We start from the raw sequence: 27,937 nt of genomic DNA, 5'->3' as shown, positions 1-27,937 counted from the left end.
ATTACGGATCTATTTATTTATTATTTTTTTATTTATTTATCTCTTGTTCCGGTGATCCATGCTGTGACACTATCACAGGATATGGAACGTGTCAATTTTACAAGCTTTTGGCCAGAATTTATGGTAATACATAAAACAAAACAAAAACAGTAACTTACAAAAAAATACATTTTAGAGGTAGATAGAGATTACAAAACAAAACAGTAAACAGGAACTTAGGTCCCACTACAAAAATACATTTTAGAGATAGATAAAGATTACAAATAATAAGTGTTACAAAGAAATAAATGTTGCAAAATATATGTTTACAATAAAAATATTCGGTATTATAAATACAAATTTGGGCATACATTTGCAATTTACAATACAAGAAATGCTAAACACTGTAGTTCAGGAACTCTTCTAATGTATAAAATGATCCTTGCAATAGGAACTGCCTTAAGGTTTTTTTAAACAAGAGATCATCATCTACCAAACACTTAATTCTTGAAGGGAGGGCATTAAAAATCTTACAGCCACTGAAATGGACTCCTTTCTGCACCATACTTAGATTTGGCTGTTCATAGTGGATATCATGTTTCCTTCTATATTGTGACTGTGATATGCACTATTCAGCTTAAAGATGGATTTTTCTTTCCTTATGAAGCACATCAACGAGAATATATATTGCGCAGTGGATGTAAGTATTTCAAGCTTCTTAAAAAGATTCCTGCAAGTGGCTCTAGGGTGGACTCCACACATGATCCTTATGGCTCTTTTTTGTACACACAGTACTTTTTTAGCCAGTGGCTGATTTCCCCAAAATATAATTCCAAATTCCATAATTGCATGAAAGTAACCATAATACGCTGGCTTCATGGTTTCCATATTTCTATAAGAAGAAACAATGCGCAATGCGTGTGTTGCTGAACTTAGTCTTTTGCACAAATCCACGATGTGGTTTGACCAATTCAGTTTGCTATCAATATGCAAGCCTAGGTATTTTGAGGAATCTACCCTGGTTATTGTATGCTCACCTATCTTTACAAATATTTCCTCATCTTTGGATGTTTTGTGGAACTGAATGTAGTTTGTGATTCTTGAGCAGATTTTAAGAGTGCTGACTTTTCGACGAGCAGTTAGCAATATAGGTGCACCAACGTACTTATTGGCAAAATATTTAGCCTCTCTGTTGAGACCGTTTGTGGGGAAATGTGAACATCATATATGCAACTCATCGGATTTTATCAGTAGGTTGAAAGGTCTGAAGCTCAATAGCACAGATTTATTAGTTCGTTTTGACGTTGTCTCATTGTTCACCAAAGTACCTCTGGCTGACTCCTTGTATCTCATTAGCAGCAAGTTTGAGGATGATATAACAGCTTTGTTTAAGCATGCATTAACCTCCACTTATTTTTTATTTGATGAACAATGTTACGAACAAATTGATGGTGTCGCTATGGGGAGCCCTCTGTCTCCCCTGGTGGCTAATTTGTTTATGGAGGATTTTGAAGAGAAAGCCCTAAACTCAGCAGTATTAAAATCGACGGTCTTCTGGAGATATGTGGATGACACATTCCTAGTGTGGCCCCACGGAGAGGATAAACTACTAGAGTTTTTGGAACATCTCAATTCCATTCACGGAAACATCAAGTTCACTATGGAGCGAGAGAAGTATGGCTGTTTACCGTTTCTGGATGTGCTGGTTCGCCGGAAAGAAGATGGATCATTAGGTCATTGCGTATACCGTAAGCCCACACACACAGACCTGTATTTGCAGGCATCTAGCTGCCACCATCCGTCGCAAATTATGAGTGTTCTGAAAACTTTGGTCCACAGGGCTCATGTAGTGTCTGATGTTGACAGCCTGCAGGATGAGCTTGTACACCTGGAGGCAGTTTTTAGGAGAAATGGCTATTCGCAACAGCAGATTAAGAAAGCCCTGCAAATAAAAACTGCAGAAAAATCACAGGAAAAGGATGAGGAAGTGGAAAGGGAAGTGAAATCTACAGCCTTTCTCCCATACGTGGGTAATGTTTCTTCTAAAATCGCTAGAATCTTGAAGAAACATAAAGTTGATGTGATATCCCGCCCACCAGCTAAGACTGCAGCCTTGTTGGGATCCGTTAAGGATTATCTGCTTTTGCGAAAGGCGGGAGTTTATGAAATCCCTTGTGAGTGTGGCAAACGTTACATAGGGCAAACCACGCGCACTTTACAGGAATGATGCGTCGAACACCAGCGGTACACACGTCTTCTTTAGTCCAACAAATCAGCAGTTGCCGAACATTGCATTTCTACTGGCCATGCCATGGATTATAAAGATGTTAAGATTTTAACTACTGCTTCATATTTCTGGGACTCAGTTGTTAAGGAAGCGTAGAAATACAACTAGCCGACAACCTGCTAAACCGTGACGAAGGATTTCATCTTGACAATGCTTGGAAACCGCTTATTTCACACCTTCGTTCGGAAAGAATTTCTGCATCTTCACTTCCGACAGATGTTACCACTTTTAAAGATTAATTATTTGTTTACAAGCACAGTTGATTCGCAGCAGCACTATTTTGTTTGCACTCTGTGCTTATATGTTTATCTTTGCTATATACATCATATCTATGACTAGCGCAGTAGTGGCGACTTTGATATCTTTGACGCATGCGCTTTCAATCCTGAGTAGCTTTGTATCACGTGACTCTCCGTATAAATAGGCATGCGCAAACGCTATGAACTCAATCTCCGACTCGCCTTGAAGATGGATGGGAGGTTTCTAGCCGAAATATTGCAAGAAGAATTGTCGCTGTCCCGAGTGCACGTCCGAGAGATGATGGAACAACTGAATGTAGTTTGTTTTACAGTGATTTAAAATAAGACCATTAATGTTGAACCAGTTCACCGTTTCATTTAAAACTTTATTTGCCGTTACCTCAAGTTTATCTACTGAATTATCAATAAGTAGTGTAGTGTCATCCGCGAAAAAGGTGAATCTACAATATTCCATAGAGAGAGGAAGATCATTTATAAATATAATAAAAAGTAGGAGGCCCAGAACTGAGCCCTGCGGCACTCCACATGTGATGGTACCCCATTCTGAAGATACTGGAACACCATCTTGACTATCTACTACAACTTTTTGTTTCCTGTTTGACAGATATGAGTCGAGCCATTTCCCTGCTGCACCACTTATACCGAGATGTGCAGCTTTTTGTAAAAGAATTTGGTGATTTACACAGTAAAATGCTTTTGTTAGGTCACAAAGTATGCCAATCACTTTCAGTTTTTTGTTGATAGATTCCAAGAGTTTGCCAGTAAATGCAAATATTGCATCTTCCGTTGACAAACCTTTCTGAAATCCAAACTGACTTTTGCTGAAGCTATTGTGTTCACTGAGATGCTTAACTATCCTGGCATGCATTAGTTTCTCTAAAACCTTTGAAAAGCTTGTCAGTAGTGATATTGGCCAATAGTTAGCAGTATTCGTCTTATCCCCCTTTTATACAGCAGTTTTACAACTGCATACTTAAGCCTCTCAGGAACTATTCCTTGCTTAAGTGACGCATCAAAAATGTGGCAAAGGACTTTACTTACATGGCTGGAGCAGTATTCAATTTCTTGAACAGTGACTGTTTTTACCTTCATGTGTTGTACTGAACCAGGTACTCCATTTGCTGCAGAATCCTTGACCATATTCTCAGTTCAGATATAATATATTTTCTTGAGACAGGAGCTTATGTGATATGTCTGCTTGTGTCTGTATATGTGTGGATGGATATGTGTGTGTGCGAGTGTATACCCGTCCTTTTTTCCCCCTAAGGTAAGTCTTTCCGCTCCCGGGATTGGAATGACTCCTTACCCTCTCCCTTAAAACCCACATCCTTTCGTCTTTCCCTCTCCTTCCCTCTTTCCTGATGAGGCAACAGTTTGTTGCGAAAGCTTGAATTTTGTGTGTATGTTTGTGTTTGTTTGTGTGTCTGTCGACCTGCCAGCACTTTCATTTGGTAAGTCACGTCATCTTTGTTTTTAGATATATTAGTATGACTTTAGAAAGAATTGCTCTTGTGAAACTCGGCTTGCACTTTTCTCACATGATATACTGTGAACTATGGACAAAGAGCAACAGGCAGCTTACATATTTCCGGAAAGTATTTGACACAGTGCCCCACTGCAGACTTAATGAAGGTACGGGCATATGGAATAGGTTCCCAGATATGTGAGTGGCCTGAAGACTTCTTAAGTAATAGAACCCAATATGTTGTCCTTGATGACGAGTGTTTATCAGAGACAATGATATGGTCAGGAGTGCCCCCCGAAAGGGAGACTGGACTGCTGTGCCTTTTTTGTACACACAGATGAACTGACAGACTGGGTGGATAGTAGTCGGCGGTTGTTTTCCAGTGATGTTGTGGTGTGCGGGTAGGTGTCAAAAGTTAAGTGACTCGTGGAGGACACAGGATGACTTAGGTAAAATTTCTGGTTGGTGTGGTGAATGGCAGCTAACTCTAAATGTGGAAAAATGTAAATTAATGCAGATGATTAGAGAAAACAAGCCTGTAGTGTTCGAATACAGCGTTTGTAGTGTCCCGCTTGACACAGTCACATCATTTAAATATTTGAGTGTTATGTGGCAAAGCAGTATGAAATGGAACAAGCATGTGAGGATAATGGTAGGGAAGGCAAATGGTTTGAGTCTCGGTCTGGCACACAGTTTTAATCTGCCAGGAAGTTTCATATCAGCTTCCACTTCGATGCAGAGTGAAAACCTCATTCAGGAGTGTGTTTATTTGGTCATGCTTTTACTTTGATATTTTCACTATGCTTTGGCTTCTGAAGATTTCTGCTCGTTTCACTTTTTTTTAATGGTTTTTCCACTCAATTTTATTGCCTTTTTAAATTCTGGTCCCCATTATGGGTTTGACCCCCACTTTCCAAATTGTACAGAAATGCGGGCTGTTTGGGTAAGGACGCCTTACTGTGGACCATTAACTGTCCACTGTGTGCTGTTATCCTTTGCACCTATCAATCAAGTGGATCTACCTCTGCACCTGATCCACTGCAGTAGCCAGGCTGTCATAGTTGGGTTTTCAGGTACCCACTTGGTGGTAGCCCCCTGACAGTGCAGGGATTGCATGCGATGCCCAAGCTGTAACCTCCTCCTGTCAGCCAAGAAGTAGGTGCATTTCGACTTCAAGGTACTGGGACTCTGGGCAATAGCTACTATGCCAGGTGGATGTGTTGCCTATGAATTGGCAGAACCACCCAAACTGATGTTGCTGGACCCTGTTTGTGATTGGCAATGGAGTCCTTCCATATGAGCCCTTTCCAGAGCCTCTGGGTGGAAGCCAGTGTCCCCCACTGCAGGTTAAACAACAGCTGCTTCTTGCTAATTACACAGTCACAATGTGTAAGATGTCTACTCACTCATGTCACTCAACTCTTTTCCACAACCAACAGTTCAGACTGATAGTGCACCACACAAAACTGGGTAGACCAGCTGGGATCTGACTTGATATTCTATTGAAGGGCCTCCAACAGCCTCCTTTACTGTGTGTTTCTAGCGTCCCTCTTGACGCCCACCATGATCTGTACCATGTCCTGTGATATGGATGGACCTCTTTTGCGTCCCCAAGAAGGATGCTGATCCTACTCTTCTCCGACGTTTTGTTCGATCCTCCACGATTGTTCTAATTCGGTATGCATCTACATCTAGATGGACAGATTGAAATTGACAGGGTTGGTTATGCCTTTGCACGCGTAAGGGGATACGAGAAGCAGTCTCGGCCAAGTGCCTGCAGTGTATAACTGCAGAGTTGGTTGCCATATTTCAGGCCTTGAGGCTTGCCATGACAAACTTTCTGATCTGCAGTGACTCCATGAGTTGCTTGAAAGGCATATCCCTGTGCTATCCCAAAAATCTTGTGGTTGCCAATATCTGGGACGTACTGGTTGACCTCTACAGCTCTGGAAACACAGTGACCTTCATCTGGACCCCAAGACACACAGGTATTCCCAGAAATGAACTTGCTGACTGTCTCTTTAAAGACACCATTACAGCATATCAACTAGGAACTTCAGAATACAGGGCTCAGATTTACAATTACAACTTCAATGCAATATTTTTAGGCTCGGGGAATTAGAATGGCAGGCTACTATGACCCAAAACATGTTAGGAGCAGTTAAGGGGTCCACTAAGGTGTGGCATACATCTTTCCAGGCCTCTCGGAAAGATGCCATTGTGTTGTGCAGACTAAACATCAGCGACAAGAGACTCGTCGATGAGTTCCATCTGCATTGGGAGGATCCTCTTCACGGAATCTGCAGTAAGTCTACTGACAATAGCACGTGTTCTTGTTGAGTGCACCCTGCTGGCCGATCTGCAACGCACTCTCAGCTTGCCTACCTCACTACCTCAGGTGCTTGCAGATGATGCAGCTATTACACAAGTGTTGAATTTCTTGAGGGAAAGTTGTTTTTACTCTATAATACTCCCCTATTTTCAGTGTTAGGGATGGTTGCGGCAGAGAGAGCCTCCCCCTGCGGCAGGTACCCTCCCATGAGACTGCAGGGTACTTGCTTCCTCCCTCATCTTGTGCCTCTGGACCCTCACGTGCATGATGGTGCCTGGGTTATCTCAGTTTTAATTTACCTATCATGTTACAACTACTGTCACACCTTTTTTAAAAACTCTATATTACTTGCTTATATAGTTGGAGCACCTAAGTCACCACTTTTTTTCATTTTTAACCTTGTTACATGTGTCTCTCGTGAAATGGAGTGACTGATGACCCAGTAGTTTAGTCCCTTAAACACATAATCACCATCATGACTTTTTGTTAACTGTATTGGTGTTTTATCTATGATTTGCTGTTATTGGCAAACAGTATTATTTTTCTTCTTCTTCTTCTTCTTCTTCTTCTTTTTTTTTTACCCACTATGGGAAATCATTAATATAGATCAGGACAAAGATTGGACCCAATACACTTCTCTGTGGTAAATCTAATTTAATATATTTTGAGTCTAATTGTGTTTTACCAGTTATCTTCATGGTGCATGTGAAATTTCAACTTGTTGCACTGTCTCTTCTAGATAAAACTGAAACCAAGTAACTACCACACCTCTTATTCCTAATATCTCTAGTTTATGTAACAAGAGTCTATGTTTAACAGTGTGAAAAAGCCTTTGACAGATCCAGGATGATGTCAGCCACATAGATCCCTTTGCCCAGTGCTTGAAGAACAACTGCTTTCATAAAGTGTGCTGCACCTCCTTTGGATCTGAAACCAAATTGTTCATTGTAAAGAAGATTTTTTTTTTCAGATAATTCATTAGCCTGTTTTTCATTATTGTTTCTGTTATTTTAGAATTGAAGTCAGTACTGAAATTGTCTTGTAGTTTTCTACATTTTCTGCCACCACTTTTTTGAACATAGGTAGAGTTTTAGCTTATTTGCTTTTATGGTTTTTATGCATTCTGTAAGGGCATGAACTGGAGTGGAATCTAGACTTGCCAAATTTTTATTTTTAATTGGCATACCATAGTTGCAACCTGTCTCAGTTGTGGGCAGGAGCACATTATATTTGCTGGCTGGTCCCTAATGAGTAAAACTTAGGTATCTGGAAATTTCTGCTCTAATTTCTTACAAGGGAACCTCCCCATCGCACCCCCCTCAGATTTAGTTATAAGTTGGCACAGTGGATAGGCCTTGAAAAACTGAACACAGATCAATTGAGAAAACAGGAAGAAGTTGTATGAAACTGTGAAAAAATAAGCAAAATATACAAACTGAGTAGTTCAAGGGAAGATAGGCAACATTAATGACAATGGGAACGCAGGAGCGCCGTGGTCTCGTGGTAACGTGAGCAGCTGCGGAACGAAAGGTCCTTGGTTCAAATCTTCCATCCAGTGAAAATTTTAATTTTTTATTTTCAGTTTATGTGACAAACTCTTATGTTTCCATCACTTTTTCGGGAGTGATTATCACATCCACAAGAAAACCTAAATCGGGCAAGGTAGAAGAATCTTTTTACCCATTCGCCAAGTGTACAAGTTAGGTGGGTCGACAACATATTCCTGGCATGTGACGCACATGCCGTCACCAGTGTCGTATAGAATATATCAGATGTGTTTTCCTGTGGAGGAATCGGTTGACCTATGACATTGTGATCAAATGTTTTCTGTTCCCATTGGAGAGGCACGTCCTTACGTCTACTAATCGCACAGTTTTGTGATGCGGTCGCAAAACACAGACACAAAACTTATTACAGTGAACAGAGATGTCAATGAACGAACGGACAGGTAATAACTATGCAAAAATAAAGAAAGTAAAATTTTCAGTCAAGGGAAGACTTGAACCAAGGACCTCTCATTCAGCAGCTGCTCACGCTACCACAGGACCACGGCGCTCCTACGCTCACTTTGTCCAATATGTTGCTTATGTGACCCATGGACTACTCAGATTGTATATTTTGCTTATTTTTTCACAGTTCCACACAACTTCTTCCTGTTTTCTCAGTTGATCTGTGTTCAGTTTATCAAGGCCTATCCACTGTGCCAACTTATAACTAAATCTGAGGGGGGTACGATGGGGAGGTTCCCTTGTTAGCAATACTACTCAAGTGAATATTCACATAGTTTGCTTGTTCCTTTGGATGGCTTTTTTGAGCAACTTTTGTTTCCAAACAATGTAATGAAAAGGATAGTTGCTACTCATCATGCAGTGGAGATGTTGAGTCGCAGATAGGCACAACAAAAAGACTGTCACAAAATAAGCTTTTGGCGAACAAGGTCATTGTCAAAAATAGACAACAGAGACTGTGGTCATGTCTATGTGAGTTTTATGTGTGTGTGTGTGTGTGTGTGTTTTGTCTTTGACAAAGGCCTTGTTGGCCGAAAGCTTATTTTGTACAGTCTTGTTGTGTCTATCTGCGACTCAGCATCTCCGCTATATGGTGAGAGTAGCAACTATCCTTTTCATAATTTTGTTACATTCCGTCGTGGATTTTCCATTGTTTGTTTCTAAATGTGTTAATTCAGATGTTTTCCTTAATTTGTTGTTTCTCGCCATTACTGCCATCTGTAATATTTAATGTTTGTAAGGTTTTTTTTCGTAGCTAACTGTACCTTGGTGTAAATTTTTATGTATTTTTTGTAAAATTGCAATAAAGCTTCGTCTTCCGTCAATTTATGATTGAAACTGAAATAGTTTTACTTGTTTGTAAACCACTGTGGTGTTGCATAAGGTGTTGCTGATACATAAATCATTATACAAAAGACTGAAATATATAAATATCATTCCATAGATATTGATCATCTTACCTCATCACATAATTAGTTTTGTTACACAGCATGTGGCAGCTGTTGATCATGTGCTAATGTGCTACAGAATGTTGTTTCTCTTTGAATGTGAACACATTTCTCTTCCAGTGTGTGCTAGTAAGCAAATAAAACAGATGAAGATGTGTTTTGTAACACAATCTCCGCGATAACTAGAAACCAGTGTCGAGTGATGAAATGATCAGCCGTACCATGATCAACACAAGAGGATGGATACAGCTGCCTGTTTTCAAATGTGCATGCTCTGATCTGACATCATCTCTGCTGACACTGTGGGTGCTGTGTTGCTCACACCACATCAATATTTTTCTTTGAAAGTGCATGAAGTACTATGGAAGCAACATGGCAAATTCTGTAGATGATTTCATAAAGAGACCCATTTCCAGTAGAGCTTTGGAGAAGAAAGTGAGAGTTCAAGAGTTAAGTAGACCTATTCCAAATTTAAATCTTAACAAGGGGAGGGCATGGGACAGGAACCACTGATTTTGTTCAAAATATGTGAGTAAAAGCATGTAGGTGCACATTTCAAGTTCCTAAAACCTAAGTAGGCTGTAGGGAAAGGTCAAATGCTCTCTAGAGATTTATGAGTAGAGTATGAGGGATTTCTTAATTGGCCTTTATGTGTCGCTACAGTGGTCGAGCATGTAGACTGGCAGTTTGTTGAATTCGAATCCCCTTGGTACCATAAATTTCTTTTATATCCCTCTCAATGCCAGACTATTAATCATAAAATTTGAATATGTTTAAACAGTCATTTTAGATATCTTAACACATTCAATTTAGTTAAGATTACTACAATTGTAGGTATAGAAAAGTGAGTATATGAGGACATTGAATAAGAATGTGTACAAAAAGAGTTGGATCTGTGGATGTAATCTTCAAGATATACTATTTTGTTTTCCATGTTTATTTGGGAACAGTGATAAGTGACATACAGGGGTAGTGAAAGATCTTGGACATACTAATGCGTTATTGAAAAAACTGAGTGGAAATCATTAACACTTAAATAGTATACTTGATGTTAGTGCATTAGGTAAGGTCAACATTGCAACAATATAAAGTCGCACCTATCATGACTACATTGTGAAACACAGTCTGTTTGTTTATATAATAATGCAGCACATTGCAAATAGTTTCTGTGAGACGCTACTGTTACACAGATTGCATAGACTACAAATTAAGTTTTGTGCCATAAGTTACAATATTGTTAGCTCACAATCACATTCATAATAAACGAACATAATTTTTCAGAAGAACATTTTTTTTTTTTCTCCCAGGCTTTACTTAACTGAGTCCAAGGAAAGTCCAATAAGTTTCTGGTTCGATATGAGTGCACACCTGATGTACTTTCAAACATATGAACATTCTGTTCGGTATGTGTAAGTAAATCTGGGGACTGTAAATAGGTTAGTGCTTAGTAAAATATAGCCTGCAAGAAGTTACTTAAACCAAAATACATCTAATGGCTTCTGTCTGCTAGAGCAAAAGGCTTTTATCCCAGCATTCTTACCAAAGAATCATTCCGTAATGTTCTTGGTAAAAGGCATAGTATGGCATAAGAATGAGCTCTTTATTCTCCTTCAGTCTTTCATGAAATAGAAAAGTCTTGCAAACTTACTGCAGAGCTTTTGTGTGGGTATTAAGTTTCTTAATTAAAATGCTGTGAGAGACAATGCCTAATACCTTGGTTAGATCTAATGGAATGGTATAGATGTGCTGCTTGTTTACAAAATCAGCAGTACTAATAATACAACCTCTTGGACTGCCTTAACTGTTGATAGCCCCTTTGGGACCCATATTGGGCCTTGTTAAAGTAGGTTGTTACACAAAAAAGCCATTTAATTGCTCTTTCATTAAAGATAATTTTCCATGTTATTGGCACTATTGCTGTAATTCTTGCGTGCATTTTTGTCTTCTTTCTTGTATATGGGCAAGACAGTTTTCAGCATGGTAATGTTCTCTCTCTCAACATCCTATTCATAAAGTAAGACAGTGGAATTCGTATAGTATCTATTATTTTTTATGAAAAAATTAAAGAAACCATGTCTGTATTTCTTCAGTTCTGGAGTTGCTCAATGATCTGTCTACATCCAGTATACTCCTGATATGGGTAGTTCACATACATTTTGGTGAATCTAATTTCAGCTCTGCTTCTTGTTAATTGTGAATTCAATCAAAGTTACTAGTGGAAAAAAAGAAAAAATAAACATGGCACTGGTGTAATATTCTAAAATATTTGTTACTAATTTACAATTCAGTTTTCGGCTGTTGCGACATCCTCGGGTTCAAAAATAAATGTGTGGGATGTGAATAAATCGAGCAGTATATGGTGACCTTTTCTGAGGCAGTGAATGAACTAGATAATCTTGTCCTTAACAGGCTCAATATTACAAACAGGCAAGTGAAAAGTTGAATTGTACTAAGTAAAATTTTAACGGGGTAAGTTGAACTACAGTACTTGAAAGAAAGGAAAATTGGGGCATAAAAGAAGGATGGGTAATTTACAAAGTGATCTGGGTGGGATTATTATTAGTATTTGCAGTTAGGAGTGGTGAGTAATGGACTGTGTCCAATTCCTCTGTACTGAGCTTGAGCAAGTGGACATATGTTTTTTTAATTTCCATTATTTCAGGATAGTTCACATCTTCCTCCCTTTGTGGATGTTTTGTAAGGCTTCAAGTTGCACCTTGAGGCCTTCTTTAATCAGATGTTCTGCAAATGCAGTGTCCACCCCCCCCCCCCCCCCTCCTGCCAGGGGGTTCATGGTTCTTTCGTGAGTTTGTGCATGGTGCACACGGTGCCCCAAGCTGTTGCAGCCCATTCTTCCTTCCCTGGCTGCATTTCCTTCACCCTGCCCCTCCGTCCATATCCTTGGTTCTTCCCTGCTGCCCTTTCCTTCCCTTCTCTTGGTGTTCTGATTTATGTCGACCTGGCTACCCACCTGGTTCCCTGTATTGCTTGCAATTTTGTTCCTTCTGCCTGTTCTCTTTCATCCTTTTTTGTTTTTAGATCCCCCCCATGAGGCTTGACCTCCACTTCTAAATATTTTGTTTTTAGTATGAGCCATTTGGGAAGAACTCCCTCCCTAGCATCTATGGTGTGACGTCTTCCTTCTCTACTGTAGTCCCCCTCCACCCAGCTAGGTCACAAGCACATATAGCCAGTCCATGTGATGGGGCTGTTATGTACTCATGTGGCTGAGCCCCCTGACAACCCAGGGATCACACTTCTGGTACCTGATCTTTACCCTCCCATGTATGCCATGGAATGGTGGCCACTATGTCAGGGGCCCTTTGCTGTGGCTGGGTGGCACCCATGAGGAGAGCCCCTGATTAGAGTTGTTGGTATGAGGGTAGTTGCTTGGCGCATGAAGCTGCAAAAATATGGACATTCTCAAACGGTTGTGTCTTCAAATGGTGAAGGATCATTGAATGCTGTTTCGTATGACACGGCAGCCTTTCCTTCCCGGGCTATACCATGGAAGGATGGCCAGGCTCGCCATCTTGGGATGAAATACTTTTTAAACTGCTTTAGAGGTTAGTTAGCTTCCAGTTATCTTGGATACTCTAATCTCAGAGCCTTGTGTCCCTGTATCAGTGTGGCTTCCAGGTATGATGACCCCCAAGTGACCATTTACTCAGATTGGAAACAGCAGTCCGACAGTCTTGTAGTAATAGGTCTTCTTTCAGATTTTTATCCACAAGTTTTTATCCTGCTGGCTGTTCTCGGTTCGAGTTGGCACTTCTCAGCATTTCTTGGATTCAGGAGTACAGTACCCCACAGGGTTTTGTGTTAAGTGTCACACTCTTCCTCATAGCCATCAAAGGACTTGTAACCTTTGTTGGGCCTGCAGTTACCCCGGCATTGTATGTCAACAATTTTTGCATCTGGTTCAGCTCCAACTCGGTAGCATATGCTGAGCAGTGGCTACAAGGCACCATCCGATGGGCTCATTTAGAAACTGCCCTTGCAAAACTTGACAAAATTATTTTATGTGGGGATTTAAATATTGACTTTCCATCAACCAATAGCAACCATAGATAATTAGAAATATTGATGTCTTGCTTTATCTTGTGCCCAGTGATCTTATTCCCAACAAGGGTAGATGACTGCCGCAAGGTGCAATTAACAGTGTTTTCCAGCCTCCATCACAAGCCATAAAACTACTTAATCTGTCCCATTATACACCAACAATGACATGACATTTCATCCAGAATACCCAATGAAATTATAAAAATTATTAGAACCCTGAAAATCACCAGGTCTTCTGCGTATTATGGAATATCAATCAGGGCACTTTCCTGCGGAGAGCTTCTGTAAAGTTTGGAAGGTAGGAGACGAGATACTGGCAGAAGTAAAGCTGTGAGGACGGGGCGTGAGTCGTGCTTGTGTAGCTCAGTTGGTAGAGCACTTGCCCGTGGAGGCAAAGGTCCTGAGTTCGAGTCTCGGTCCAGCACAGAGTTTGGAAGTTTCATATCAGCGCACACTCCGCTGAAGAGTGAAAGTCTCATTCTATTATGTATGGTGTAGCCAAATACTTGAACTTTGGACAACATATCTTCTTACCTTACATTAATGACCCACCAGCATTAGTAAATTAAAATGTAGTACTTTCTGTTGATGATAGTAATATCTTGACCAAGGGTATGAAATCCCCAATGCACATTACATCTGAAAAATGACACAAGTGTTCAAATGGTCCACAGCAAATAGTTTTCCATTAGACCTCTCAAAAATAAAAATAAAAAATATTCCAGCTTCAGATAACCAATGACAAGCTTTAAGCCCTTGAAATAGATGGCAATGGTCAGAAACTAAATGAAACTGTATATGTAAGGTTTCTAGGAATCCAAATGGATGACACTAAGCCCAGCATGTTTTGCACTAAGAACTATTTTGCCCTATGTTGACAGGGAAGCAATCATTTGGGAAATATTTTGCATATTCATATTTCCCCACCATGGACCTTGCCGTTGGTGGGGAGGCTTGCGTGCCTCAGCGATACAGATGGCCGTACCGTAGGTGCAACCACAACGGAGGGGTATCTGTTGAGAGGCCAGACAAACTTGTGGTTCCTGAAGAGGGGCAGCAGCCTTTTCAGTAGTTGCAGGGGCAACAGTCTGGATGATTGACTGATCTGGCCTTGTAACATTAAACAAAACGGCCTTGCTGTCCTGGTACTGCGAACGGCTGAAAGCAAGGGGAAACTACAGCCGTAATTTTTCCCGAGGACATGCAGCTTTACTGTATGATTAAATGATGATGGCGTCCTCTTGGGTAAAATATTCCGGAGGTAAAATAGTCCCCCATTCGGATCTCCGGGCGGGGACTACTCAAGAGGACATCATTATCAGGAGAAAGAAAACTGGCATTCTATGGATCGGAGCGTGGAATGTCAGATCCCTTAATCGGGCAGGTAGGTTAGAAAATTTAAAAAGGGAAATGGATAGGTTAAAGTTAGATATAGTGGGAATTAGTGAAGTTTGGTGGCGGGAGGAACAAGACTTCTGGTCAGGTGACTACAGGGTTATCAACACAAAGTCAAATAGGGGTAATGCAGGAGTAGGTTTAATAATGAATAAAAAAATAGGAGTGCGGGTTAGCTACTACAAACAGCATAGTGAACACATTATTGTGGCCAAGATAGACACAAAGCCCATGCCTACTGCAGTAGTACAAGTTTATATTGCAGATGATGAAGAAATTGATGAAATGTATGACGAGATAAAAGCAATTATTCAGGTAGTGAAGGGAGACGAAAATTTAATAGTCATGGGTGACTGGAATTCGTCAGTAGGAAAAGGGAGAGAAGGAAACATAGTAGGTGAATATGGATTGGGGGGAAGAAATGAAAGAGGAAGACGCCTTGTAGAATTTTGCACAGAGCATAACTTAATCATAGCTAACACTTGGTTCAAGAATCATAAAAGAAGGTTGTATACCTGGAAGAATCCTGGAGATACTAAAAGGTATCAGATAGATTATATAATGGTAAGACAGAGATTTAGGAACCAGGTTTTAAATTGTAAGACATTTCCAGGGGCAGATGTGGATTCTGACCACAATCTATTGGTTATGAACTGCATATTGAAACTGAAGAAACTGCAGAAAGGTGGGAATTTAAGGAGATGGGACCTGGATAAACTGAAAGAACCAGAGGTTGTAGAGAGTTCCAGGGACAACATAAGGGAACAATTGACAGGAATGGGGGAAAGAAATACAGTAGAAGAAGAACGGGTAGCTTTGAGGGACGAAGTAGTGAAGGCAGCAGAGGATCAAGTAGGTAAAAAGACGAGGGCTAATAGAAATCCTTGGGTAACAGAAGAAATATTGAATTTAATTGATGAAAGGAGAAAATATAAAAATGCAGTAAATGAAGCAGGCAAAAAGGAATACAAATGTCTCAAAAATGAGATTGACAGGAAGTGCAAAATGGCTAAGCAGGCATGGCTAGAGGACAAATGTAAGGATGTAGAGGCTTGTCTCACTTGGGGTAAGATAGGTACTGCCTACAGGAAAATTAAAGAGACCTTTGGAGAGAAGAGAACCACTTGTATGAATATCAAGAGCTCAGATGGCAACCCAGTTCTAAGCAAAGAAGGGAAGGCAGAAAGGTGGAAGGAGTATATAGAGGGTTTATACAAGGGCAATGTACTTGAGGACAATATTATGGAAATGGAAGAGGATGTAGATGAAGATGAAATGGGAGACAAGATACTGCGTGAAGAGTTTGACAGAGCACTGAAAGACCTGAACAAGAGTCGAAACAAGACCCCGGGAGTAGACAACATTCCATTAGAACTACTGATGGCCTTGGGAGAGCCAGTCATGACAAAACTCTACCATCTGGTGAGCAAGATGTATGAGACAGGCGAAATACCCACAGACTTCAAGAAGAATATAATAATTCCAATCCCAAAGAAAGCAGGTGTTGACAGATGTGAAAATTACCGAACTATCAGTTTATTAAGTCACAGCTGCAAAATACTAACGCGAATTCTTTACAGACGAATGGAAAAACTGGTAGAAGCGGACTTCGGGGAAGATCAGTTTGGATTCCGTAGAAATGTTGGAACACGTGAGGCAATACTAACCTTACGACTTATCTTAGAAGAAAGATTAAGGAAAGGCAAACCTACGTTTCTAGCATTTGTAGACTTAGAGAAAGCTTTTGACAACGTTAACTGGAATACTCTCTTTCAAATTCTGAAGGTGGCAGGGGTAAAATACAAGGAGCGAAAGGCTATTTACAATTTGTACAGAAACCAGATGGCAGTTATAAGAGTCGAGGGGCATGAAAGGGAAGCAGTGGTTGGGAAAGGAGTGAGACAGAGATGTAGCCTCTCCCCGATGTTATTCAATCTGTATATTGAGCAAGCAGTAAAGGAAACAAAAGAAAAATTCGGAGTAGGTATTAAAATTCATGGAGAAGAAGTAAAAACTTTGAGGTTCGCCGATGACATTGTAATTCTGTGAAAGACAGCAAAGGACTTGGAAGAGCAGTTGAACGGAATGGACAGTGTCTTGAAAGGAGGATATAAGATGAACATCAACAAAAGCAAAACGAGGATAATGGAATGTAGTCAAATTAAATCGGGTGATGCTGAGGGGATTAGATTAGGAAATGAGACACTTAAAGTAGTAAAGGAGTTTTGCTATTTAGGGAGTAAAATAACTGATGATGGTCGAAGTAGAGAGGATATAAAATGTAGACTGGCAATGGCAAGGAAATCGTTTCTGAAGAAGAGAAATTTGTTAACATCTAGTATAGATTTAAGTGTCAGGAAGTCGTTTCTGAAAGTATTTGTATGGAGTGTAGCCGTGTATGGAAGTGAAACATGGACGATAACCAGTTTGGACAAGAAGAGAATAGAAGCTTTCGAAATGTGGTGCTACAGAAGAATGCTGAAGATAAGGTGGGTAGATCACGTAACTAATGAGGAGGTATTGAATAGGATTGGGGAGAAGAGAAGTTTCTGGCACAACTTGACTAGAAGAAGGGATCGGTTGGTAGGACATGTTTTGAGGCATCAAGGGATCACAAATTTAGCATTGGAGGGCAGCGTGGAGGGTAAAAATCGTAGAGGGAGACCAAGAGATCAATACACTAAGCAGATTCAGAAGGATGTAGGTTGCAGTAGGTACTGGGAGATGAAGAAGCTTGCACAGGATAGAGTAGCATGAGGTACTGGGAGATGAATAAGCTTGCACAGGATAGAGTAGCATGGAGAGCTGCATCAAACCAGTCTCAGGACTGAGGACCACAACAACAACAACATTCATATTTCTGTCCTCTGATCTCATATGGCATAGTATCTGGGGAAATAATGCAAAAGTGGAAAAAAATTTCAAAATACTAAAACGAGCTATGAAATTGATCTGTGTTTCAGATCAGAGATCTTGTAGGTACCTATGCAAGACACTTTGGATAATGACACTCACAAGTCAATACATCTACTCATTGATGACATTTGTAACTAAAAAAAAAAATTATTTCCTAACTCACTGTGCTGTTTACAATCATAACACAAGACAGAAGCAAATCATTCAGAAAGATTCAGCTTCTCTCAATATAGTACTGAAAGGAGTTGTGCAGGCTGGAATAATAATTTATAATAAGCTTCTATTGAATATAAAAAAGTACATTCACAACCCTTATGTACAGGTATTCAGGGTGAAACTGAAACAGTTCCTCATAGACTGTACTATACAGGGTGTTACAAAAAGGTACGGCCAAACTTTCAGGAAACATTCCTCACACACAAATAAAGAAAAGATGTTATGTGGACATGTGTCCGGAAATGCTTAATTTCCATGTTGGAGCTCATTTTACTTTCGTCAGTATGTACTGTACTTCCTCGATTCACCGCCATGATTTCATACGTGATACTCTACCTGTGCTGCTAGAACATGTGCCTTTACAAGTACGACACAACATCTGGTTCATGCACGATGTAGCTCCTGCACATTTCAGTCGAAGTGTTCGTACGCTTCTCAACAACAGATTCAGTGACCGATGGCTTGGTAGAGGCGGACCAATTCCATGGCCTCCACGCTCTCCTGACCTCAACCCTCTTGACTTTCATTTATGGGGGCATTTGAAAGCTCTTGTCCATGCAACCCCGGTACCAAATGTAGAGACTTTGTGCTCATATTGTGGACGGCTGTGATACAATACGCCATTCTCCAGGGCTGCATCAGCGCATCAGGGATTCCATGCGACAGAGGGTGGATGCATGTATCCTCGCTAACGGAGGACATTTTGAACATTCCCTGTAACAAAGTGTTTGAAGTCACGCTGGTACATTCTGGTGCTGTGTGTTTCCGTTCCATGATTAATGTGATTTGGAGAGAAGTAATAAAATGAGCTCTAACATGGTAAGTAAGCGTTTCTGGACACATGTCCACATAACCTATTTTCTTTCTTTGTGTGTGAGGAATGTTTCCTGAAAGTTCAGTCATACCTTTTTGTAACACCCTGTATATAACTGAAATGAATTTATAGAGCTATAAGATGTAGAATGTTACAAATGATGTCCATTTTTTTTATTTTTAACCTTGAATGTATTATTGTATAGCTTTTATTTATATTGTTTACGGTACTGTCAATTCGCTTTTCCTCTTGCCCATATAATATTGTATTAATTGACTTGTCCTACTACAGTAAAACCTTTGTACAAAATGTGATTATACAGGATCAAATAAAGATCAAATCATAGCTGACAAAGTCAAAAATCTTGTCTTGCGCAAGTATGTTGTTGCAAAAGGAATCTGGATCCTCATTGCATTTTGGCTCGGCATTGGGAATCCCTTGCTATTACATTTCCAGAACTTCAACAGAGACATTTAAACTCTTCAGTGAAGTATCATAAGTGAGATCAATAAGTTGTTCTTGCTCCTTAATATTCAGATATAATGGTCCGGGAGCATTTTTGAATGGCTTTTTGATCTAGTTAAATTTATCAAATTATCACTGAAATGCTTTTCAAAGTAGACTTTTAGTGTTGTAAGATGATGAAGAAGGCAGGCTTTATCTCCATTGGAAGTGTTTGATTATTTGTGTCCTGTAACGGTGACAGTAGAGCAGAGAACGCATCCAGAATTTCTTTATAACATCTTCACTTTTTCATTCCAAGATAGCACAGCTGCCTGATTACCATGAAGTGATGTGTTAAGATAGTTTCTTGAAAATGTCAGTGAGTTAAGCCATTTTCAGCAGAAAATCTTTGTTGCTGAAACAGACTTCCAGAGATTGATTTTTCTCCTTTAAGAAACAGAATACCTCATTCCTCAGTTCAGACATTTGTTCAGTACTTCACTCCTTGAAAGCCATCGAGCATTACTAAAAAAGAGCAGTTGTATGCATTCAGCACCCATCTCCTCATGCAGCACTTTACCGTATTTAGCATTAATAATAACAACTGTTTGTAAAACCATTTGTAGTACGTCGTGAAGGTGTGGGCTAAGTTCTTTAGTGGCCAGAGCCTCCTGATGTGTTACGGATGACAGTGACTTCATACTGCATCAGAAGCAATGACTTTAACTGGAGCACTGCAAGGCTATATTCACTTGGTTAGGAATAATGGTTACTTTCTACCAGGATGTGTTTTTATGCCTCATCTGTGTAAAAGAAAACCAAGGGGCTTTCATCATGAGGCAAGAAATACATAATTACAATACCTTCACCAAGAGAAACATAGAAATACCAACCTGTCGATTGTGTGGAACACAAGACTGTTTTCCAATAGTTCGCTAAAAATGTTCAATTCAATGCTTTGAGAAGTGCAATATCTGCTGCCAGAAATACTGAGAAGGAAAATTGTCTGCAGTACCCATTATACACTGTTGGAGATCTTTGCAGTAGTAATTCAAGTGATGTGGCAAAATATTACTGTTTTTAATCTTTTTTATATGCCCTCATCATAAACAATTTTATTTATAGATTTTATAAAAATTGTTGAATCAACTTTCTTTACATGTAAAATGAGCAATAATGTAAATTTGATGCAGTCGGTCCGATCATGACTGGTAAACAATGCATACCAAGTTAATAATGCATTTGTTTGACAAGAACTGTTATTTTAATGCTAATTCATGAACTAAATGCTTGAAATCCATTATTTTAATTATATAGATAAGATCACATTTGATTAATATTGATAGCCCACCAGTTTCCACACTTGATCTAAAATGACCTGTTAAAAATTTAAAGCCAACAGGAATATATGTCTTGTACTCCTGTTCTGTAACACTTTGCGGTGGTTGCCGGCAGCCTTTTGGCAGTCAGCGTGTTAAACCAGTGCTCATTCAGGCACAGAATATCACACCACAGTACTTCTAAAAGTAGTTGAGTTGTATTTCTCACTGGCTGCATGTTTATGTGGAAGCAGGACATATATTCATAATCGTTAGCTTTTAATTTTAGCACAAATTTAACGTTACCTGAGTGAGTAGGTACTAATGATTATAATGTAACCCTCTTAGCACAAAGGGGACTTGGTACCTTATAGCCACCTTTTGAAAATATTGTAATCTAGCCAGTTACTTAATATTTTAAAATTTTGAAACAAATATTTGTTTTTAATTAATTCTCCTATCGTATTCTGCAACTGTTATAAATTTTTCAGTTAAACTTAATTCAAAAATTTAAGTCTTAGTGGTAGATGTCACTCTCCACAATAAATGTCACTGAGCAAGGTGTTGCAGAGGTTAGCACACTGGACTCGCATTTGGGAGGATGGAAATTCAGACCCGCGTCTGGCCATTCTGATTTAAGTTTTCCGTGATTTCCCTAAATCGTTTCAGGCAAATGCTAGGATGGTTCCTTTGAAAGGGCATGGCCGACTTCCTTCCTCATCCTTCCCTAAACCAATGGGACTGATGACCTTGCTGTTTGAACCCTTCCTATGAATCATCCAACCAATAAATGTAATAGTGAGTATTTTGAAGTTCAGAACCTTACTTGCACATCACACGTCAGTAGCTCCTTAAAAAGTATGTTGTGAGTAAAAGTCAACATTAACTAACGTAACCTGCATTTTAAAATTATATTTGTGGAATCATAAAATACCCACAGCTTGGTAATACGCATTATTGAAAATGCATTGATACTGGTATTAGCATGGTAAAAGATATTTTCAGGTTCTGGACCCTACTTAGCACATCAGTACCACTGTAAAAAGTATGTTGTTGATATACGTTAACAACAGTTAACGAGTTAGGCTTTCTATTAACTTTTTTTAGGGTGGGCATAAATTATCCCCCTCCTCCCCCCTCAATTAAAGTGTGTTATTGAAAATGTATTGGTATTGCTGGATTTAATAGACCAAGTCTTGTAAAGAAAAGGCTTGGTCATCACTGCAAGTTTCCACAGGGGAGACACTTCTGCTCTTTCAGTAACTTTCCATAAGGCTGCTTTACCAACGTAAAATGCTGGCCATGTTTCGCACAATGGTCCCTTTCAGAAGTACTAGAGTTTATTAGTGTCATATTACTGAAATGATCACAGATTTTTTTTTCTTTTGTATTTAATATTAGTTTTCGATACTTATTTGTCCACATATGAGGCTCCCATCAAATCCTGTCAAAGTGGAACATTCATTAATATGTCATTTGTATTTGTGAAGCTCATTTTTGTTTCCTTAAGGGAGACGATGCCACATACCAAGGAGTTTTTGATACGTGTACTTTCCTTTCTGTAATTCCAGTTGCATACAGTTCTTTGGGAAAGACTTCTTCAAAAAATTGTAAGAAATGATCACTGTACCAGGCTTAGTTCGAAATGAAATATTTCTTAAAATGCATGTGAAACATTTATTTAACTGATACGTTAATGCTACACGTTGACTGCTGCACACTTAGTGTGGTATATTTTAGTGCCGGGCCAGGCACATAGCATTAGTCTCTGCTGTGTCTTCTGATAGCCATACAGCAACTGTTGTGTTAAATATGTGCAAGGTACTTGTTAAATCAATATACATTTTTCACAAGAGTTATGCTATTGAGCCAACTCCTTTAACAATAATGCTATGTCTTACACTAGATCAGTATAACTAAAATTCATTTAAATGTGCCATCAAGGAATCAGAACTAACAACTTGTGACATTTAATGAATAACACAGTGGATGAACATGTCTACTAAAAGAGTTTATCCCATTAGCCCAAAAACGACTATTAATTACCAAACAGAGCACGATTCATCGCACGCTAGAATTCAAAAGTGTCCAGAAGCATAAACAAAAACAGGACGGACGCTATACGCTATTAAATATCTGATAACACATGTACTGTGTTCCTATTGTTTGTATGCAGTAACTTAACAAACGAAAATATTCAGAAGAAATATATGTATGTTGTGCAAATAATATGTTTTTTAAAAGAATTAGGAATTATTCTTAAAAACAGGTACATATATACCTACATACTATTGCATTTTTTTCTTATAGTAATACATAACTTTGGAAAAAAATATCTTTCACCAAACCAGGAATCGATACAGTGAAATTTTGCGTACTAGTAACACATGCTGACACTACACTACACTACATCATAGATGAATATACAAAAGGAAATGGGTAATATGAAGAAAATATATATTTTCTCATTACATCTTAAGGAGAGAAGTGCATGACCACGATCAGCAATCTACATTCCGTCACACTTCCAACCGCCACCCCCACCTTTCAACCCTTTTACACTTCCAGCAGACAGTTTATCCTATGATGTAGTTCTACAGCTCTTAGCTGTGCTATACACATTTAATATTTGTTTTTAACCCATATCATTTAACAATAAACATCAATTTTATGACATTAAAATACTATTTTAATAACCTGCAATTTTTCCATCACCTGCAATGTGGAAACTGTTAGTCTTGGAGAAAATAGTTTAATATTTTACTGGGAAACGTTTTTTGCTAAATGCTGAGGTTTAAAAGAAAATGACTTTTACATACCCCTCCTGCCCACAGAAAATTCAGTACAAATGTGTTTTGCAAGTTCATTAATTCTTTCCAGCAACAAAGACCCTCTTATGCTAGTATATTGAGGCTTAGCTTGTTTGAATAAGACTAGCAGTACAGTCTCTACATCTTCATACATTGTCTCTACACTCAAACATTGCTGTAATTTGATACTAATTTTTAATTAGCATTGACTTACACGTTTCCATTTACAGTACCCATATGTAGAAACAAAAAATATGAAATAATTTTGACATTAAATTCATTGATTTTTGAGACACAGTTAACAGATTTTGAATCTGTAAATTTGAAAACTGAAGTGTTTTGACAGCGACAGTCCCCAGAGATAATTGGCAATCATTGTTTACTTGGTTCAGTTTAATGAGAAACAAAAGCAAATAAATCTAGGTGGCCTAAAGACTGCAGAAAATTGTACATCTGTTTTCTGAGAAGCAGAGCCTTTTCATGTTAAAAGGAAAGAAAATTGTCAGGACTGCAGTATTACCTAATGTTAAATGTTTTACACTGTGTAGCAATCTGCCTTGTTCTTAATTTTAAAAAATAAGTAATGGGATATGTATCTTGTATTGCAATGCACACACCACACACAATGAGTTGTCTGACATTAAATATGTCCTTTGTGTGTTAAGGTATTAAGTCTGATTCCTTTTACAGAAGATGTTAACTTTACATGTTTGATGTAGTAAAAAAGTTTGTATTATTTGCTGCTGTGACTATTTTTAATCGTAGAAAAGCCTTTGTAATTGCCATTAGCTATATATATTATGTATCTTGACCAATTTCAGTTATTTTAATCATCATCAACTGGAAATAAAATCGTAGTATCTATTGGTTTAAAAATGCATTTTTCTCATAGAAGACACTTTCATATATCCAATGTAACAATGACAAGATGTAAAATGCAAGGTAACCAAATTTTAACAGTAACTTGAAAAATTGGGTAAGCTGCACACATACTCTTGACAGTTAACAGGCATTTGCCATCTCAGGCCAACAGATGTTACAATTTTTCCTCCTTTTGATGGTCACTGAAATAGCTGAAACTGGTCATGAATAAATACAATATATATAGCTGACAGCAAATAAAAATTATTTTCTATAAATGTCTCACAGCTGTAGCTAGTTACCTACACAAATTTTTATTCAGTTTCTAGATACTGCTTAAAGCCTCCAAACAATAATTTAACATCCTTATCTCTTGTAAATTGCCTGATTTTATGCAATTTCATGACATGTTAACAGTGGTGAATGTGAGATATGGTGTTTCAGAAGTGACAGTCAATTGTTTCAGAAGTGACAGTCAATAATCCATACAAGGAAAGTACAGGCCAAAAGTAGCTGAAAAGCTCCAATAAACATGGGTCCACAAATCAACAGTTGTTGAAATACGATATATTTTCTGTTGCAGTTCATCAGTGTCTAGAAACACATGGCACCTCTAAATGTTAATGTAAGTGTTCAAAGTGTTGTCCATGCATCTGAAAGCAACATTGAACTTGTCCCTGAAATGAGTTCCGAATCCTCTCAGGCAGTCCTGAAGAATTCTGTAAATGGTGAAAGTCTGCTTCAATCCACAAGCATAGTTCCTCAAGAGGGTTGATCTTGGTAGGATAGACCAGGCTTTTGACAAGACTGCACACACAGAGAAATCCATCGGATTTAAATCTGGAGACCTTGGAGACCATAGCACATGCCCTTCTGTACCTATCCTAAGTAGACCACACATCCGAGTTAGAAGCTCGCACACTCATAGATGAAAATGTGCTGGAGCACTGTCATGCTTGAACCTCATGTTCAGGTTTTGATTCAGTGGGACATAATCATGTATATCTGGAAGTACAGTGTGCAGGAAATGCATGTACTGCTATCTGCTTAGTCTACCTAGTAGGAAGTCTGGTCCAACTATACAGTCTCCCGAGCAGTCCGCCCAGATGTTCAATTGATAACGCTGCTGATGTCATGATACATGTGTTGCATTAGGATTGACATTGGCCCAAATGTGACAGTTATGGTAGTTAAAAACACTGTCATGAGTAAATCCAGCTTCCCTGCTTACAAACAGGGGACTCTGGAAATACTGTTGTTGCACCCATTGGCAGAAATTCTCTCTAGGAGGGAAGTCTGCATTGTTGAGGGCTTGCACTTGCTGGAGATGATATGGACAGAGTAATTGCTGATGTAAAATCCACCACACACTGCTATGACTCAGGACATGCTTTTGGTTAGCAATCCACCTTATTGAAGTACTCGGATGTTTGTGTACAATGTGTAACACCCTTTCCTCAACATTTTGTGCTATGAATCTGGGTTGATCTTCTTGTACATGGTGTGTGAAACTCCAGTTTCTCTATGGCACCAATGTAACTGGCTAAGTGTATGCCTTTTGGGCATAACAGATTGTGAAGCCGGTATGGCACAGTGCCACAAAGGGGGAAAGGGAAGTAGCTGTGCATGCACAAACAAACAGATAGTTGGTTCCAAGCCTTGAGATACTAATGTGTCCAGAGAAGTTTACAGTTGGTTCCCAACTCGAATTAATGTGATACCTCAGCAACGGTTGATTTGCAGAGCCATGTTTATTGGAGCTTTTTAGCTCCTTTTGGCCTTTACTTTCCATGTGTGAATTATTGACTTTCACTTCTGAAACACCATGTGTGTGTGTGTGTGTGTTTTATGCACCTGAACACCAAAGCTTTCTACTATGGCTAACAAAGCTCCAAGGTCTACCCTAGTCCAATGCCATCCCATACGCAGAGCTCAATTCATGCAATCAACCCATTTTCCCCTTCTTAAATCATCACTATTTCTTGTTTGTGAGGACATTGGACCAGAATAATACGTGTAGCTTTTTAGCCATACTGCTAAGGTGGTGTAATGGTTAGTACATCTGCCAGGTTAGCACGAGACCCAAGTTCAAGTCCCGGCCGTGCCACAAATTTTAATTCATTTCTTCATCTTCTATCATTATTGAAGGTAAAGTTGAGACTCATATGTCTTAAGGAAATTGTAATTGCATCTGATCAATAGATCGTGTATTTTCATGAGGTGTATGACCAGTAAATATCAATTTTTGTGGCCCTCCAAAGCAATTGTTTTAGACTGGCCTCATTATCAACTATGCCCTTACCCAGTCAGAATTTTAGTTATTAAAATTGTGCTTTGATTGCTGCTCTAGAATGAGTATCAGAAAGTGTAGGAAAAGAATTTTTTGCTTAATATATTAAAGTACAGTATGTCCCTAAAACCATGGAGTAATGTCAAATTGCTCAATTATGCACATGTGAATGAAGAAACATTTACTGACATTTTACTTGAGGAATAGCTTACTGTAAAATATAACCTGTCTCATGTAGTGCCTCTACATGGCATCCAAGTTGTTTAAATGCAGTGTTAAACCAAGTGAAGGTATCCTGTCTGGCCCTATTATAAGGAGAAAAATGAACTTAAGTAACATCTGAGTTGTCGGATGCACAAATACTTAATGCAATATGTGGAAGGTGGCAGACCACGAATTGCATTGCCTTGTATCCTTGCCTTTTGTATGTTGTTTCTCTCAGTATTCCATCTGTGTTATGTTTGAGTTAAAACTCTAGAGTTTTAGAAGATATTTGAGGTAATGCACTATTACATATTCCTGTAATACTGCCACTTGGAACAGCGATCAATATATCTTGTTTTTAGTCTGTAGTCACACCAAAAGTTTTGTAGACGCCTACATACTTTGGAAGCAAATGTGATGACTGTATGCCAAGGGTAAGAGGTTACCTATATTTATTAACATTGCACTCAGTGCCATACATTTGCCATTATAGAGAGAAAATATGTAAATTTTTCTCACGTGATTATTTTAACTGTTTACTATGATATTTTTTGATTGTAGGATGGTCTGAGGATGGTACCTACTGAAAATGGTAGCCAATAGGGAAAATAAAGAAAAATTGTGTCTGTAGACTAAAAACAAGTACTTTTTTTCAGGTAATGGACTGTCAGGACCGGCATGTCTCCTAGTGTACTGGCTTACCATTGGTGAAGTAACATTGGCTGGAGTAGAATTCACATGTACAAATGTGAGAATGGACAGCAAAGGAAGTATACAAAGTTTTTGTGTATATAGGATTTCATGCTCTACTTCCAGAATTATATGATCAGTGTGATGTATTTGGTTGTATATTATGATTAAAAATCCACTGCAATGCAAATCAAGTGCCTGACATGGAAAGACAGCAAAAATTTTACATACTTTTTTTTTATCTTCCTCCTTATGGTCCTTTAGGGCCCCAGTTCCTTTCCTGTCTTGCAAAAATATTACTGTTAATACAAAAAAAGTATCAATAGCGATGAAATATTTATCGTCCAACAGAGGAACAGACTTATGAATTTGCTTGGACTGTTTCATAACTGGTGAAGCTCAAAAGCTTTATTTTCTTTCCCAAGAATACTAAGCTGATTGCTGTAAAAGAAATATCTTGTCATCTGATCTTTTTCTTGGTTTGATCCTACCAAAGAATATGTACATCATTGACAGCCATCACCTTCAGCTGCTATGGTAATCGTACTTATTGCTACCAGTTTTGATTGTTGGTAATCATCATTTGACACAAGTAATTTTTCAACCACAGCATCAGTGTGGATACACACATGAGGTT

The 27,937-nt window shown here is 38.8% G+C and overlaps 1 long non-coding RNA gene across 1 annotated transcript; it reads left to right on the top strand.

The window, feature by feature from the left end:
• Positions 1 to 4,931: 4,931 nt before the first annotated feature.
• On the top strand, positions 4,932 to 27,433 carry LOC126252062 (uncharacterized). The gene is made up of 3 exons (XR_007545825.1): positions 4,932 to 6,296; positions 10,587 to 10,688; positions 27,267 to 27,433. It is a non-coding gene; the product is annotated as an uncharacterized LOC126252062 (long non-coding RNA).
• Positions 27,434 to 27,937: the final 504 nt, after the last annotated feature.

This window comes from Schistocerca nitens, chromosome 4 (assembly GCF_023898315.1).
Source record: "Schistocerca nitens isolate TAMUIC-IGC-003100 chromosome 4, iqSchNite1.1, whole genome shotgun sequence".
Taxonomy (NCBI): domain Eukaryota; kingdom Metazoa; phylum Arthropoda; class Insecta; order Orthoptera; family Acrididae; genus Schistocerca; species Schistocerca nitens.
This window is presented reverse-complemented; position numbering and strand designations above follow the sequence as displayed.